This window comes from Myotis myotis, unplaced genomic scaffold, assembly GCF_014108235.1.
Source record: "Myotis myotis isolate mMyoMyo1 unplaced genomic scaffold, mMyoMyo1.p scaffold_m19_p_2, whole genome shotgun sequence".
Lineage (NCBI taxonomy): Eukaryota > Metazoa > Chordata > Mammalia > Chiroptera > Vespertilionidae > Myotis > Myotis myotis.
In genome coordinates this window covers 12,886,276-12,904,775 of record NW_023416324.1, presented here as the reverse complement: position 1 = coordinate 12,904,775, position 18,500 = coordinate 12,886,276, and the positions used below count along the sequence as shown (strand labels likewise).

The 18,500-nt window shown below is 44.4% G+C and overlaps 1 protein-coding gene across 2 annotated transcripts in view; it reads left to right on the top strand.

The window, feature by feature from the left end:
* The first annotated feature begins 217 nt into the window (after positions 1 to 217).
* Positions 218 to 18,500, top strand: part of LUZP1 (leucine zipper protein 1) — an 80,155-nt gene continuing 61,872 nt past the window's right edge. For both annotated transcript variants that reach the window (XM_036347887.1, XM_036347888.1), the window contains exon 1: positions 218 to 323. The gene's annotated coding sequence lies outside the window, so the exon portion shown is untranslated. The remainder of the gene's footprint in view (positions 324 to 18,500) is intronic.

Here is an 18,500-nt window from a genome sequence, read left to right as displayed (position 1 = left end):
CCTTTACATGGATTATCTCCTTTAGTCCTCGCAACACCCCAGAGAGTGCCCCTCTTCAAAGCAGGACGTTCTGTCTCCCATTTTGAATTCCCACCGCGCCTACAACTTGGCGGAGTCTTGTCTGGGAAGGATAAAATACGACGGAGGGGGCGGAGCGTACAGCCTAGCCCCGCCCCTCGCCGCAGGCCCCGCCCCCAGGACGCTGACGTCACCCACTGGCCCGCCCCTCATTGTCAGTCCAGGGGAGCCCGAGGAGGCGCCGGCGGCCGGGAGCGGAGCGCCCGAGCCCTGGGCGGGCGGGAGCGTGGGCCGGAGCCGCCGAGGTGAGGGGTCTGCGGCGGGGCGGCGGGGCGCCGGGCGGGCGTCCGGGGCGGGCGTCCGGGGCTGGGGAGGGCGTCCGAGTGGATGGCCTGCCCCGCGGAGGGGTCGGGGGCACCGGGGGCGGCGGGGCAGAACCGGCCGGCGCCCCGGGGGAGGGCTGGGGGTGTGGAGTGGAGGTGGGGGCAGAGTTTGGAATTTTGGAGCAAGAACTCGGGCGGGGAGACCTTGGGGGGCGAGACCTTGAGAGTGTTTCTGGAGTTTTTGGAGGGGGAGGGAAGCTTCGGAGAGACTTCTCGGTGGGAACGAGACTCTGAGGAGAAACGTTGGGCCGGGAGCTCGGGGATGTTTAGGGGGGAGTGGGGGGCGGAGGAAGAGTTTTAAGGTCGAGTTTGGGAGTCGGAGGGGGAGCGCGCGGGGCCCGGTGGGGGCGGGGAGCGGCGCGGCGGGGCGGGGGGCCGGGGCGGCCGGGGAGGGGGCTGCGCGGGGCCCGCGGGCACCCGGGAGGAAGGAAGTGATCTTACAGGAAGAGCCGGGAGCTGAGGAGGAGGAGGAGGAGGAGGCGGAGGAGGAGGTGGGAGCGTTCGGGCCGGCGTGCGGGGGCCGGCTGCGGGACTGCGCCGCGGGGGTGCGGGCCGGGCGGGGAGGGGTCCCGCCGCCGCCGCCGCAGCTGTCGGCCTGCCTCGCCGGCCGCGTCCCGGCGGATGCTGGTCTCACGGCCAGACCGCCGGGCTAGGAAGGAATTTGAGGCATTCGCTTTGTTTAAGTTGCCAGTAGACAGTCCTGAGGACTAATTAATGGTGGAATCTGCAGGGGGACGCAGGCGAGCTGGGCCGGGCCGCCCGCCGCCGCGGTGAACTTTCCGCAGCGCACGCGGCCCGCCTCCCCGCCTCCCCGCGCACCCCCACCCCTGCCCGGCCGGGAAGGAGCCATGGCTTCCCGAGGCGCAGGAATGAAGTGCGGTTTGTGGGGCCAGTGGCCTCGGGCTGCGGAGGCTGCCTGCGGGGAACCCGGCGTCCCGGAGCGGCCGGGCGGGGGGGCTCGGAGCCCGGGGTAGCGCTCCGCGAGGTGCCTGCGGTTTCTGTGAATAACCTTGGAGGACGCTCTGCGAGCCCAGAAAGACCATCTTGCTTTGGAGCATCTGTTTCTTCATCGTCAGCCCCTTTCCTCACTGCAGAACTTGTGGTGGCTTGTTTCGGAGATGCCGAGACTAGTGCTCACGCTTGGGGGTGGGAGAGGGGAAGCGAATAGACACCCCCAAAACGCTGCGGTGGGATCTCCGCACAGGCGGACTTCTGGCAGGCAGATCCCCCGTCGCACCTTCTCTGACATGAATGACCTTGGGAGACAAATTGTGCTTCTGAGCTGCCTTCTCCGCCCGTCGCTGGTGGAGAAAATGCTCTCTGGACCGCCCTGCCTTTTGGGGGTCTTTCGAGAGGTGGGGTTTGCCCAGGGCTTTTTTACACACTGCCGCAGTTCTGGCCTTAAGGAGCTGGACTAGTGTCAGAACCGGGGGAATTCAGTTCACCTAGTTGTTAGATTTTACTGCCTCAGATGAGGGAAGGAGGGGGGGGGGTGTATGGATTTTCGGGGGACATTTCCCTTCTGAGAATCGGTACCAGTATGTTCCAGATGGCTTCCTGTCACTTAGCATGTTTGGTGGCATTCGTGTGGTTAAATTGAATAACCCCCATAGAAAATTCTCTTGTCAGAAATAATTATTTTGCTCAGAATTCCCCTTGGGGCATATTAAAGTTGTGCTCAATTTACTCAGAAGAATTTTTCAGGCTTCTAAAATTAAATCACTTTTCTAAACATAGTCACTAACGTTTGAAAAACTGGAAATAGTGGGGCGGGAAGGGAGTTGATTAGAATATAAACAAGGCAGCAAATACTGGTTCCTCGTCCTGTGATTACGAACAGGGATTGTGGATCAGCCTTGATTAATAGGTATTTTCTTACTCTTAAATAATTTAAGACCAAGAAAGGGAACTAACATTGTTGAGTGCCTATTCTGTGCCAGTAATTGTGCTCGGTGGTATATATCTCACATCGTCCTCACAAGTAGTTGGCGTCTATTTCACAGATGAGCAAAGGGTGAGGGTCAGAAGTTTCTATATAAAACTAGTAAGAAGTGGAGCTGGAATTAAAACTCAAGTCTGTGTCTAAGGTCCATGGTTATCTCCGATAGGCATCCTGCATTGGGAACCAGGTGGCTTAGCTTCTAGGTCTTTGACTGAGCCACTAGGTCACTGGGATCCTGTCAGTTAAGTCTATTTCCCAATAATGTTGCCTTCTTTTCCTCCAGCAGTGTTGTCAGTATGCTTTTGAGATGTTCTGGGTTTTTTTGTTTTTTGTTTTTTTTTTGTAGAAAGACAAACCCATGTAGTAGTGCTATATTTTATATGCAGTAGGTGCTTAATACATTTTTTTCTCATAGAGTACCTGGGTGACCATAGATTGCATTTATGTAATGGAAGATGTTGGATAGCTAATGGTTCTTCCACTGTAGAGGCCATCATTGAGGTGATACTCATGATCAGAAATGGAACCATTTTTCATGTAACATGGCTTTGTGGGACATTGTCAGCTTCTGAGTAAAGCACATTACATACGGGTAGGACCTACATAGTCAAGCTGAAAGATTGGGTATAAACTTTGAATGCACATAGTAGGTGCTCAATAAATATTTGCTGAATGAATGCATGCATTCTTTTCTTTAAAAATATTTTTCTTGACTTTTTATTAAAGAGAGAGGAAGGGAGAGGGAGATAGAAACATTGGTGAGAGAGAAACATTGATCAGCTGCCTCCTGCATGGGACCTATTGGGGATCGAATTTGCAACCTGGGCATGTGCCCTGATCGGGAATCAAACTAGTGACCTCAACTACTGAGCCACACTGGCTGGGCTTTTTCTTTTTTCAAGTCAGCTTTGTCGAGGTATAATTTACCTACAATAAAATTCACCAATTTTAAGTGTACGCTTTGTGATGTATACATGACAAATGTATATAGCTGTGTAATCACTACCGCCTTCATTTGTTTAAATTGGTTAGCAGAGTGGTCCCTGGAAATTTTGTTAAGTTTTTATATTCTCATTCAATACTGGTGCCATCAGAGTGCATATTAGAGAATTCAGGTTCCCCAATTTGTAGGAAAGAGGGAAATCTTAAGATATTTAATGGTGAGATGCATGAGGAGAATAAGAGAGGGAAGATGGGGACATTTGTCAAATCAGGGGAAAGATATTAAACCAGGTTTTCATTATTTTTGATACAATTGTGGGAGAAAAATTACCCAAAGATTTATTGAAGAGTTGAACTGCTATTTATTTATTTACTTATTTTTATGAAATGCTAGCTCCTGAAATATAAAACAACATCTTTGGCTATCCTTAAGAAGTACTTACAGATTATGGTTGTTCAAATAATTCTTAAGGGTGGGGATGCTATAAAATGATTACAAGCCTTGCCCTTCCACCTGTGACAGAAATAGCCTTAGTTTACCTAACTTGTTTTAGCTAATATTCCACAAAGGGAATACATTAGGTAGAAATTGTGTCTTGCTGGGAAGACATAAGTTTATTTTTTCCTTCTCATAATTTCTCTTTACTGAACTTGCCCAATCTGCTTCTATTTAAGTTTCTATCGAAGGAAATGCTTGAAACCTGTTACTGCACTTCTAGAAGAAACTCCATTTTTACCTCTTACTCCCTGTTTCTCTTTATTCATTCTATTTCTATATGTTGCCTGTTTTATAATCATCCTCTCCTACCCGAGAATCCTGAGAATGGAAACTTCTCAACCATCAGCCTTCCATATACCATTAGGAAATAACAATTAAAATAACAGTCCACCAACTCAGTATTTTGGGTATGACAGGGAGAAAATAAAAACTCTGTGAGGTAGTCATTATCCTCATTTTATATATGAGGGATCTGAGCTCAGAGTAGTTACTGCCAAAGCTAGTGAGGGGCAGACGATTGATTTGAACTCCTGTATAATTGATGCTCAAGTTTGGGGTATTTTTATTTCATTACATTCTTTGGTGTATTAGGATTGAGGAGAGGGAAGGGTGGGTCGGGGGCAGGGAGAGGCAAAAGAAGTGCTTGAAAATACCATATTAAAATATAAGCCAGAACATAATAAGCATTGCTAACCTGTTTAAGCATTGCTGTTTTTATCTATTTCATTTTTATTAAAAAATACATTTTTATTGATTTCAGAGAAGGAGAGAGAGAAACATCAGTGATAAGAGAAAATTATGTATTGGGCTGCTTCCTGCCCACCTCCTACTGGGGATTGAGCTCCCAACTCTGGCATGTGACCTCCTGTTTCATAGGTTGATGCTCAACCAGTGAGCACACCAAACAGGCTCATTTTATTTCTTTCTTAATTTCTGAAGATACCTCCTTATATCTAGCTTTATTGCAAAACTCCCTTCCCAGATCCAGCATTTATTCTTTTTCTAAAAAATAATGTTTTTATTTATTTTTAGAAAGAGAGGAAGGGAGAGGGTTTGAGAGATTGATAGAAACATCAATAAGAGAGAAACATCGAGGTCTCAGTAGGCTGCCTCCTGCACATGCTCCACTGGGAGTTGAGCCGGAAACCAAGCCCCACTGGGAATCGAACCAGTAACTTCTTGGTTCCTGGATATATGCTCAACCACATAGGCTGAGCATTTATTCTTTATAAGCATGGTACTTTGTATTCACTCCTCTCCCTATTTTATGTGTATCTGAAAACAGTAGGTTAATCTATCAATGAAGACCCCTACATATTTGTATATGTTCCTCTCTATTTTATGTGGATAGAGCAATATTTTTAATTTATTGATATTTTTCTTTTGTTTTTTAGAAGGAGAGAGAGAGAGAGAGAGAGATTGATTTGTTGTTCCACTTATTTATGCATTCATTGGTTGCTTCGCCCTCATCAGGGATTGAACCAACAACCTTGGCATATCGGGATGATGCTCTAACTAACTGAGCTACTCCATCTGGGCTTATTACAGTGTTTTATTGACGTATATTGTGTGTGTGTGTGTGTGTGTGTGTGTACAGAAACAGATACACATATCATAAAAATACAATTTGATGACTTTTTCATAAACTGAACATAGTCATGTAACCAGCACCTAGATCAGCCGTGGGCAAACTACGGCCTGTTTGAAATGAATAAAACTAAAAAAAAACCCCAAAAAGACTGTACCCTTTTATGTAATGATGTTTACTTTGAATTTATATTAGTTCACACAAACACTCCATCCATGCTTTTGTTCCGGCCCTCCGGTCCAGTTTAAGAACCCATTGTGGCCCTCGAGTCAAAAAGTTTGCCCACCCCTGACCTAGATCAAGAAACAGTATTACTGGTTCCTAGAAGACCCAATTTAGTTTCCTTCCAATTCCTTATGCCCTTCTACCCTCCAGGTTGGCTTTTAACCACATAAGATTAGTTTTATCTTTTTTTAAAAATATTTTTATTGGTTTCAGGGAGAAGGGAGAGAGATAGACACATCAGTGATGAGAATCATGGATCGGCTGCCTCCTGCACATCCCCTGCTATGGATTGAGCCCATAACCTGGGCATGTGCCCTTGAACGGAATTGAACCATGGACCCTTCAGTCCACAGGCTGACGCTTTATCCACTGGGCCAAACCAGATACACAGTTTTATCTGTTTTTGTACTTCTGTAAAAATGGAATCATACACCATATATTCTTTTGGGTCTGGCTCCTTTTATTCAACAACTACAGACCAGGTGCACGAATTTGTGTGTGGGTGGGGTCCGGCCGGCCTGGCCCCCATTGGGCTGATCGGGGGTGGGGTTGGCTGTGGGGAGGGCCGAGGGCCGTCATCACCTGGTCGAACTCCCGGTTGAGGGGACAATTTGCATATTAGCCTTTTATTATATAGGATATGCTTGTGACTATGCAAACACTTTTTTTAATCCTCACCTGAGGATATTTTTTCCATTGATTTCCAGAGAGTGGAAGGGAAGGAGGGGGGGGAGAGAAAAAAAACATTGAAGGGAAAGAGACACATTGATTGGTTGCCTCCCAAACATGCCCCTACCTGAGCTGGGGAACCTGCAACTGGTGTATGTGTCCCTGATCCTGACCATTCCCCTGACTGGGAATTGAACCCGAATTGAATCTGAGACCCTTGTCTCGGCAAGCTGACTCTCTAATCAATGAGCAAACCGGCCAGGGCTGCAAACATTTTATCTTGGCCTGTTATGCTTTGTATATAACCTGGCCCCTGCCTCTCTAAGCACATTGTCCATTATGCTTCAGTCACAATAGCTTCTTATTTATTTACTTTTAAATTCAGCAAGTTCTTTCATATTTCAGGGCTTTTGTATGGGTGGCTCTCTCTTTTTCTTTTATAAAAATGTTATTGATTGATTGATTTTAGAGAGGAAGGGAGAGAAACATCAATTTGTTGTTCCACGTATTTGTGCATTCATTGGTTGATTCTTGTATGTGTCCCGACTGAAGATTGAAACCACAACTTTAATGTGTCAGGACGATGCTCTAATTAATTGAGCTACCCTGCTAGGCCAGCTCTCCCTTGAACACTCTTTCCCCTGCTTTTTGCCTGGCTGCCTTCTTTAAGCCTCAGTTTATAGATCAGAGTTGCTTTCCCTCATTCCCATTTTGCTAGTCCTTTCCTGTTATTTCCTTTTGCCTCCCTTCTTAGCACCTATTAGAATTTGTAATGATATATCTGCTTGTGTGATTATCTGTCTTCCTTACTGGATGTCACAGAAGCAGGGTACTCATCGGTTTTGTTCACCAGTGTATACCTAGTACCTAACAATGACTGAGATATAGTAGATATTTATAAATATTTAATGACCACATGCCCAATTCAGCACCTTTGTTACCATTATCTTTTGTCCTTTTCTTCTCTTATGCTGTCTAACCAGTTAATCTTTCCATCCTTCAATGCTCAGCTCAATTACCCCTTTTTGAAGTCTCTCCTGGCTTTGCAATAGTTAACTTCTCTTTAAGAAATTGTGACATTAATTGCTGATACCCCTCATGTTTTTGGTAAGTCACACTAGCATGTCTTATCTACCTAGTTGGATCTTTCTCAAAAATCTTGCAGCTAGTAATGCCAGTACCCCTCATACTCTTGGTGAACTTGACTAACTTGTATCTTTACCTAATTTGATCAGAATCTTCTTGATCAGTAGATAATTTTGTCTTAGCCAGTATTCCCCTCAGTTCCTTTCACTGAGCTTTGCACATAGTAGATTTTCAGCAGAGTATTTTTAAAAAAATGTTTTTATTGGTTTTAGAGAGAAAGGGAGAGGAAGAGATAGAAACATCAATGGTAAGAGAGAATCATTGATTGGTTGCCTCCTGCACACCCCCCCAATGGGGATCGAGCTTGCAAACTGGGCATGCGCCCCAACTGGGAATCGAACCGTGACCTCCTGGTTCATAGGTTGATGCTAAACCACTGAGCCATGCTGGCCAGGCTCAGTAGAGTTTTTGATGATTGATCATAATGATGCTTATGTATAGGTAGCAATTTTAATTTCTCAGCTTCTTAACATGGATTCTTTTTATTAGAATTCTGTTTAGTGTTTTCTCTGATCTAAAGGCTGGGAGTGCCCCAGCTGCTTCAGGTGATTGAACAATTACTAGGTTGTGAAGGTACAGGAGTCCAGTCCTGGTGCCACAAAGCAGATATTCCTTTGGAATCTGTCATTGGCAAAATAGTAGTAATTATGCACAGTTCCTTCTTGGAAAGATGCTTAGTCAGTGCTTCTCATGCTTTCAGATTGGAGTTACTAACTGAAATGAGATACTAGAAAGTAATCTCATTTGAATTATTCTGATAAATGGCATTTTATTTTGATGTCAACAATGAAAAACTTAAGCCAATTAAACCTGTTTATAGTCACCTTATCTGACTTGTCAGTAAGCTCTCTCAGTTATTCTTCCTCTTTTATTAAATGCATGTACTAATTTTATGTGAACTTTAAGCAAATTTAAATTAGTAGTAACTGGGATGGTTTAACTTAACATATTGCATAATTGAGTGATAAATGTAAATATTTTTGAATAGGTGCCTACTATGTATTTTTAAGTAGTGATCATTTTGACTGTTTTAAAAAATATGTTTTTATTGATTTGAGAGAGAGGAAGGGAGAGGGAGAGAGACATAGACACATTGATGAGAGAAAAACATCAATTAGCTGCCTTGTTCATGGGGCCTTCTGGGGATTTAGCCTACAACCTGGGTATGTCCCTGACCAGGAATTGAACTGGTGTGCATGGGACTGCACTCAGCCAACTGAGCCACACCAGCCAGGGCCATTTTGACTTTGCTGATGGAACTATATTAGAAGATTTTTGGATAATTTTGTAGTTTTTTGTTGTTGCTCAGTAAGATATATTTTATTTTTTATTGTCTAAAATTTTACATATGTCTCTTTTTCCCCCCAATTGACCCCTCCTCCCCAGCCATTCCCACCCCCGAGGGCAAGCCCTCACTGCCCTCGTGTCTATGTCCATTGGTTATGCTAATTTGCATGTAATTTAGTAAAGTTTTAAAAATGGAAACATTGGGGCAGAGGTACTTAGGAAGTTTCTGAGAGATATTGGAGTAATTTTGTTACCTTTCATAATCTTACTATTCTTTTTTTTCTTTAACAACCTAGAAATATTTTATGAAATCAGCCTATTTGCTTTTTAACTTATTTATTACTAGTGTCCCAGTGCACAGATTTGTGCACATTGAAAGGAAATTAATTAGAAAAATATGTTAATATTGCTATTCGCTTCTTGCTAATGAAAAGAAAATAGGATTTTACTGAGTCTCCTATCTACCTACTCCAGGACTTCTGTGACAGTCAAATGAGGTGAGGCATGGGAAAATGCTTCACATTTGGTTCAACTGTAAAATGTTTGCACCTGACTATAAAGCAAGTTGGGTTTCTGGGCTGAAGAAACTCCAAGGATGCTAGTTGCTAGGGAGAGGAAGCTGGGCGTTACTATGTGACGTCATTACCAGGTGCCCACAGCAGCCTTTTTCGGGTTGGGCTGGGCTGTGGGCCACATTTTGCACCGGGGGGTCTTGGCAGTGTTGGCTGTGATTTGGTGGGGTGTTGCTCTGGGGTGGTGGCGGGGCCTGTATCCCACTTCGGGGAAGCCGAGTGTTGTTTGTTGGTGCTGGGTCCTTATTTTTATTTTATTTTATTTATTTATTTATTTTATTTTTTAAAATATATTTTATTGGTTTTTTACAGGGAAGAAGGGAGAGGGATAGAGAGTTAGAAACATGCCCTTGACCGGAATCGAACCTGGGACCTTTCAGTCTGCAGGCTGACGCTCTATCCACTGAGCCAAACTGGTTAGGGTCAGGTCATTTTTAAATGGCTGGTGCACGTCATGGCAGTTTCTGCGTTGAGCATCTGCCCCCCTGGTGGTCAGTGCACGTCATAGCTACTGGAAGGACAGACACTTAGCCTTTTATATATATAGACTAGAGGCCCGGTGCACAAAAATTTGTGCAATCGGGGGGAAGGAGGGGGTCCCTCAGCCTGGCCTGTGCCCTCTCGCAGTCTGGGACCCCTCGGGAGATAATGCCCTACTGGCTTAGGCCTGCTCCCGGGTGGCAGAGGGCAGGCCCAGTCCCTAGGTGCAGCCCTGGTTGGGCTCAGAGCAGGGCTGATTGGGGAGTTGGGGCGCTGTCTCCTGTCATGCACAGAGCAGGGTGGATTGGGAGGTTGCGATGCCACCCTCAGTCACGTTCAGGGTAGGGCCGATTGGGGGGTTGGGGCACCGCCCCCTGTCACACTCAAGGCAGGGTCGAAGGGGAGATTGCGGCGCCACCCCGTCACGCACAGAGCAGGGCCAATCCGGGGGTTGGGGCGCTGCCCCCTGTCACGCACAGAGCAGGGCCCATCAGGGGGGTTGGGGAGCTCCCCCCTGTCACGCACAGAACAGGGCCCATCAGGGGGTTGGGGAGCTCCCCCCTGTCACGCACAGAGCAGGGTCCATCGGGGTTGAGGAGCTCCCCCCTGTCACTCACAGAGTAGGGCCAATAGGGGAGTTGGGGCACTGCCCCCTGTCACACACAGAGCAGGGCGGATCAGGGGGTTGGGGCGCCGCCACTCTCACACTCAGGGCAGGAGGTTATGGCTCTACCCTGTCACACACAGAGCCGCAGGGCGATCAGGGGGTTGGGGAGCTCCCCCCGTATCAGGCACAGAGCAGGGCTGATCAGGAGGTTGGGGCGCCTTCCCCTGTCACGAACAGAGCAGGGCGGATAGGGAGGTTGTGGCCCCGCCCCCTGTCACACACAGAGCTGCAGGGCGATCAGGGGGTTTGGGCACTGCCCCCTGTCACGCTTATTCCGGTGCCAGGAGGCCTCTCAGCTCCGCTGATCCTGGTGCTGGGAGGCATATTACCCTTTTACTATATAGGATAGAGGCCTGGTGCATGGGTGGGGCTGGCTGGTTTGCCCTGAAGGGTGTCCTGGATCAGGGTGGGGGTTTCCACTGGGGTGCCTGGCCAGCCTGGGTGAGGGGATGATGGCTGTTTGCAGCTGGTCACACACCCTTCAGGGTGGGGGTCCCCACTGGGGTGCCTGGCCAGTCTGGGTGAGGGGCTGAGGGCTGAAGCTCCCAACTGCTCCTTTTTTTCTTTTTCTTTTTTTTTTTTTTATTCTGGGCCAGCTTTAGCTCTGGCTCCAGCTCTGAGGCCTCTGCTGCTGCTGAAAGCAGGTATCTGGTTTGTTTGGGTTCTATAATCGAAACAATGTATAACTCCAGCTCTGAGATCCCGGACTCACTGAAAGCAGGTTTCTGGGGTTTTGTTTAGCTTCTATATTCGTTACAATGTTTCTTAAACTGCAGGCTCAGAGGCCGGCAAGGCAGGCGGGGAACGTTGGAGTCTTCCGTCACTGAAGCAAGCAAGCCTCATGTTAGTTTCAAGCTGCCTGGCTGCCGGCTGCCATCTTGGCTGGCAGTTAATTTGCATACCGCCCTGATTAGCCAATGGGAAGGGTAGCGGTCGTACGCCAATTACCATGTTTCTCTTTTATTAGCTAGGATAGGTTAAAATAAAAAGTATAAGAATCAGAAGTTTTCTTTTGAAATATGAAGAGACTATGGGGAATTTATTACAAAAAGACATTTTTCAGAATGGATTACAAAGTTAGTACCTATTTAACCCAGTCTCCTACACCTGATACATTCACAGTAGAATTGTTCATAGTGTTGGTTTCTGGGCATCATGGGATCTTGGAGTACATTTCTGAATCACACATTTTATTCAAGTAAAGCTTTATTAAATGTGGTTTTATTGTATTCTAATTCTTTTACAACTGGTTACTCATTTGTGTCTTTTTCTCATTCTTTGACCATTTTGGTTAAATAGCACTTTACCTTATAAGGTTATTTAAAGCTCTACAGTTCCAGTTCCATAGCCTTAGCCTCAATTTCTTCATCTTTAGTGGCTGTGAGGATTAAATAATTTAACGTACAAAAGCACTTAGATCATAATGTTGGTAGATAGTAAATATTAGTCATCATTTTAAAAAGTTTTTGAGTATTTACTTTTTTAATTGATTTAAAAGAATATATATTTTTATTGATTTCAGAGAGGAAGGGAGGAGAGAGATAGAAACATCAGTGATGAGAGAGAATCATTGATCGGCTACCTCCTGCATGCCCCCAACTGGGGACTGAGCCCACAACCCTGGCATGTGCTCTTGACCAGAATACAACCTGGAACCCTTCTGTCCACAGGCTGATGCTCTGTCCACAGGCTGATGCTCTGGCCACTGAAGCAAAACTGGCTAAGACTAATTTTTTAATTGATTTTAAGGAGAGGAAGAGAGAGACACATAAAGAAAGAGAAAGAGAGAGAGAGGGGAAGAGAAACACACCCATGTGAGAGAGAAACATGGATCAGTTGCTTCCCACATGTACCCTGACCAGGGATCGCACCCAAACTCACCACAATTTGGTGTATGGGACGATGCTTCAACCAACGGAGCCACAAGGCCAGGGCAAGAGTATGTTTTATGACAGTGAAACAAGGAAGGGCTTAGGATAGAAGAAGCTACAGGAGAGAGACTAGGCAGAGCTGCTTTGTCTCTCTAGAAACCTAATGGGAAAGAAGTGAGCCAGTGGGACTGCTGTCAGCTCACTGGGGAGTCAGAGAAAAGGGGGCCTTGTGCACAGGTTCTAGGAGTTGTTAGCCAGTTGTCTCTGCCCATTGCTCCCCTGGTTGCCAGTCTCCTGGGATCCCGTAGAATTTAGGAGATGCATACCTTTGGGGGAAGAAGTGGGGAGAGGGAAAGGTGTGGACAGCTCATTATTTCAATTTTGCATTTTTGTTTACTCAAAGAATTGAAGAAAAATTTCCTCTTTATTATTTTAAAAATTAATATTTAAAGTCAGGTAGCATTCCTTATATATTGGCAAACTAGAAGAAACTCAATAACATTTTCAAAAACATTTTTATTGATTTTTAGAGGAAGGGGGGAGAGAGAGAGAGAGAGAGAGAGAGAGAGAGAGAGAGAGAGAAAGAGAAAGAGAGAGAGAGAGAAACATCTATTTGAGAGTGAAAAATTGATTGCTGCCTCCTGCACGCCCCCTACTGGGTCCCAGGCTTGATGCTAGTCAAGGGCATCTACCTTGGTTGCAGGCTACTCCCCGGCTCGGTCCTGAGGGCTCGGGCAGGAGGCAACCAGTCTGTGTTTATCTCACATAGATGTTTCTCTGCCTTTCTTCCACTTTCCCTAAAAATCAATGGAAAAATATCCTCGGGTGAGGATTAACAACAATAACAAAACATTGTTTCTATTTTTTAAAATATATTTTCATTGATTTTAGAGAGGTAAGGTGTGGGAGAGAGAGAGAGAGAGAGACATTGATGTGAGACAGAAGCATTGATCGGTTGCCCTCTGCACAGGGATTTAACCCACAACTTGGGCATGTGCCCTGACCAAAAATGAAACCAGTGATCTTTTCTGTGCACAGGATGATGCTCAACCAACTGAGCTATACCAGCCAGGGCAAAACACTGTTTCTAAAGAGGCACTCAAGGAGCAAATGCTATGGAAGTTTAATTGTTCAAATTAAATAATTTCAGTTGTTATCCACAGTGTCATTTTGCTATTTTTATATAGATCTGGTATTTCAGATTTTCAGTTTTGATATGATTGCTTTTTATTTTTTATTATTTGTTTTATATGTTTTTGTTGATTTGAGAGAGAGAGGAAGGGAGAGAGAAACATTGATAGGTTGCCTCCCATACGCACACCTTCCTGGGGTTGAACCCGCAACCTGGGCATGTGCCCTGACTGGGAATCGAATTGTCTACCTTTTGTTGCACAGGATGATGCTCAACCAACTGAACACACAGGCCAGTTTAAAAACAAATATTACAGATTTCCAAAACAGGAAGTAGTTATATATTTATTTTCATTTGGTTTCCAAACTGAAATAGTTGAAGGTATATTTCTCTTGAATTTGTTATTAGAGCACATTGCACATTCTTAATCCTGATAAGTGTTTGTTTGGGGGGGAATTAAATTTAACTTTTGGAGGTAAGCATTCTGGTGAATGAAGTAAGTAATCAACATTAGTTTTTGGTCATAAATGAGATATAATTCTGAAAGGTGAAGACTAGCATTTTTTTTGGTGAGACTTGTCTTTGAGAATCCTACAAATGGAGTTTCAAAAAGGTCTTGAGTCTTGGTGCCATTGTTGGAAGAGAATCTTGCTTTCCAAGATGACTTGAAAAACAGTACTCATTTTGAACTCCTATAAATAAAAATCATTGCTTAAATATAACTTGTTTTAATTGTATTATGATTGAGTTGAAATCTTTCTAATGAAAGCAGTATCTTGTATTAATATCAACATTATCTTATTTATATCCTTTAAAAATTAATGTGTTTTTTCTTGTCTAAAAAGGAAGTTTTTATTATTACTATTTTTTAAAATATATTTTTATTGATTTCAGAGAAGAAGGGAGAGGAAGAGAGAGAGAGAAACATCACGGATGAGAAGGAATCATTGATCGGCTGCCTCCTGTATGTTGGACCGAGCCCGCAACCCAGGCATGTGCCCTTGACTGGAATCGAACCTGGGACCCTTCGGTCCGCAGGCTGACGCTCTATCCACTGAGCCAAACCGGCTAGGGCTTATTACTATTTTTTGTTAATCCTCACCTGAGGATATTATTCCACTGATTTTTTAGAGAAAGTGGAAGATAGGAGGGAAAGACAGAGAGAAACATCAAGTGAGAGAAACACATCGATTGGTTGCCTCCTACACATGCCTCAACCAGGTCCCGGGCTGAGGAGGAGCCAGCAACCAAGGTACGTGTCCTTGACCAGAATTGAACCTGGGACCCTTTCATCCGCAGACTGACGCTATATCCACTGACCCAAACTGGCTAGGGCTAAAAAGAAAGTTTTAAAAAAAACAAAACTTTTTTGTCTGCTGATAGGCAAATCTGTATAAGGAATAGGTTTTAAGTTATTAAAAGGTGAAATGTATTTCCTTGACCCACTTACCAAGGCATTATCTCTGCAGAGGCTGAAGAGTTTTGATTGAAAAATGGTATCATCCAATCTTGATCTGACACCATTTTTTTGTTTCTAAACATAAAGAAATCAAATCAGTGAATAAGCAGCTTAGTTAAGTCTTATAATTGAAAATTTCTAAGAATTCTTAGTTACTGAAGACTAATAATAAAATCCAATGTTTATTAACTATATGCCAGCCACTGTACTTAAGTGCTTTTCATGTCTTTTTTTTTTTAATTAAATCTTTATTGTTCAGATTATTATATTTATTCCTCTTTTTTCCCCCCCATAACTCCCCTCCTCCCAGTTCCCACCCCACCCTCCGCCCTTACTCCCCACCCACTGTCCTCATCCATAGGTGCACGATTTTTGTCCAGTCTCTTCCCGAATCTCCCACACCCTTTCCCCCCCAAGAATAGTCAGTCCATTCCCTTTCTATGTCCCTGATTCTATTATAATCACCAGTTCATTCTGTTCATCAGATTATTTATTCACTTAATTCTTAGATCACTTGTCGATAGATGCATGTTTGTTGTTCATAATTTGTATCTTTACCTTTTTCTTCTTCTTCCTCTTCTTAAAGGATACCTTTCAGCATTTCATATAATACTGGTTTGGTGGTGATGAACTCCTTTAGCTTTTCCTTATCTGTGAAGCTCTTTATCTGACCTTCAATTCTGAATGATAGCTTTGCTGGATAAAGTAATGTTGGTTGTAGGTTCTTGGCATTCATCACTTTGAATATTTCTTGCCACTCCCTTCTGGTCTACAAAGTTTCTGTTGAGAAATCAGCTGAGAGTCATATGGGTATTCCCTTGTAGGTAACTGAGTTTCCTTCTCTTGCTGCTTTTAAGATTCTCTCTTTGTCTTTTGCTCTTGGCATTTTAATGATGATGTGTCTTGGTGTGGTCCTCTTTGGATTCCTTTTGTTTGGGATTCTCTGCGCTTCCTGGAGTTGTAAGTCTATTTCTTTCACCAGGGAGGGGAAGTTTTCTGTCATTATTTCTTCAAATAGGTTTTCATTATCTTGCTCGCTCTCATCTTCTGGCACCCCTATAATTCTGATGTTGGTACGCTTGAATCTGTCCCAGATGCTCCTTACACTGTCTTCGTATTTTCAGATTCTTTTTTCATTTTGCTTTTCTGGTTGGGTGTTTTTTGCTTCTTCGCATTTCAAATCTTTGACTTGATTCTTGCGCTCCTCTGGTCTGCTATTGGGAGTCTGTATATTATTCTTTATTTCAGTCAGTGTATGCTTAATTTCTAGTTGGTTCTTTATCATAACATCGAGGGTCTCATTAGATTTCTTGTAGATCTCATTAAGTTTATCGGCGGCTTCTAGACAGTTCTTGAGAGACCTTAAAAGTGTGGTTCTGAACTCTATATCTTCCATTGACAGTTTTGTCCTGTTTCTTTGTCTCCGCATTTTTTATGCTTTCTTGGTGCACCCCCTAGTGGTCTTTGTGTGCAGTCCTCCTGTAGTTAAGCCTTGATTGTTGTAGTTATTTTATTTTATTTTTTTAAAATATATTATTGATTTTTTACAGAGAGGAAGGGAAAGGGATAGAGAGTTAGAAACATCAATGAGAGAGAAACATCGATCAGCTGCCTCCTGCACACCTCCTACTGGGGATGTGCCCGCAACCAAGGTACATGCCCCTGACCGGAATCGAACCTGGGACCCTTGAGTCCACAGGCCGATGCTCTATCCACGGGGCCAAACCGGTCAGGGCATGATTGTTGTAGTTAATACTGGGGGGATTTGACCTCCAGGCCAACTGGCTGTGAGAGTCAGCTGTGTCTGCAGTGGGAAAACTTCTGTCCTCTGGGGAGGTGCTAATCTAGCCTTTGCCTGAGGCTATCCGGCAAATGCCTCTGTGCAGGGCTTGGGCGGGGCGGGTCGCACAGGATCAAACAGGGCAGGCGGAGGGAGCAGTTATGGCTGCTCTCAGTCCCGTCCCCAGAGGCTCTGCCTCTCAGAGTCCCAGCAACCGCTGCAAACCTCTGAGAGAAAGCTGCCCTCGCGTTCCGACCGATGCCAGACAGTCCCACTTCTCCCATTTGAGTCTGGGTCCCTAGAGACTTACCCAGAACTGGAGCTCAGGGCCTGAGCCTCCCTCCCAATTGAAAACGACAATCACGCCCTCAGCCACCAGCCCGCTCCGCGCGCACCTCCGCACCTTTGTATTTTCTGCACTGCGCCTCCTCTGAGTCTCGGTATGCTGTTCTCTTTCCTTCTAGTTGAAGAATTTCCCCTCAGCCAGCTTTCCTGTGGTTCTGGTGATGTCCGTTCCGTCTTTTAGTTGTATTTTTGAAGTGGTTGTGCGAGGCAGCATTCTCCGGTGTTTACCTATGCTGCCATCTTGGTACTCTCCTGCTTTTCATGTCTTTAGTCTTCTTCTCAACACCCTTTTGGGGTAGATACAGTTATTATCCCCATTTTAATAAATGAAAATCCTTACGACATAAGCTTGCCCAAATTCAATACAACTGGTGAATACCAAGCTAGGATTTGACTCCTGAACTTGCTCCTCCCCCCCAACTTTTTTATTGAATTTATTGGGGTGACATTGATTAATAAAATTATATAGGTTTCAGGTATACAGTTCTATAATACATTATCTGTATATTGGATTGTGTGTTCACCACCCCAGGTCAAGTTTTTCATCACCTTTTATTTTATTTATTTTATTTTCAAATATACCTTTATTGATTTCAGAGAGGAAGGGAGAGGGAAGAGAGATAGAAACATCAATAGTGAGAGGGAATCATTGATTGGTTGCCTCCTGCACATCCCCTACTAGGGATCAAGCCTGCAACCTAGGCATGTGCCCTTGACTAGAATCGAACCTGGGACCCTTCAGTTTGCAGGCTGACGCTTTATCTACTGAGCCAAACCAGCTAAGGCTCCATCACCATTTATTCCCCCTATACCCTCTTCAATCTCCATCCACCCCCATTTCCCTGTGATAATCAATATACTGTTGTGTGTGCCTTGCTCATGAACATTGTATTGATCAAACCAGAACACATGACGATTTTATGAAATGTGTGTCTTTAAGATCATTATTTCTTAAGTAAATGAGGCCAACATTGGCTTATGTTCCTTAGGATAGGAAGAATACCATTTTTAGATCTTGATAAATTTAAAGACATATTAAATGTCTTTAAAATGGAAGACTGTTAAAGAGTAAATGGAAGCTGGTTGAATGTAGAAGATATTTTTCTGCCACAGCTGAACTGGAGTGCAATATGAGATACTCTTCAAACAGTTAAAAAAATTTATATATTTTTTTATTGATTTCATAGAGAAAGGGAGAGGGGGAGAGAGAGAGAGAGAGAGAGAGAGAGAGACATCAATGATGAGAGAGAATCATTGAACAGCTGCCTCCTGCACATCCCCTACTGGGGATCGAGCCCACAACCTGGGCATCTGCCCTTTGTCCGGAATTGAACCTGGGACCCTTCTGTCCACAGGCAGTCCACTGAGCCAAACCAGCTAGGGTGAAATATTCTTAGTGTAATTTTAAAAAATTACATACTTCAAATATATGCTAAAATATTTTTTTGTGTGGTAACTTGAGGGCTGATGATTATGTTAGACCTTTTAAAAAAAC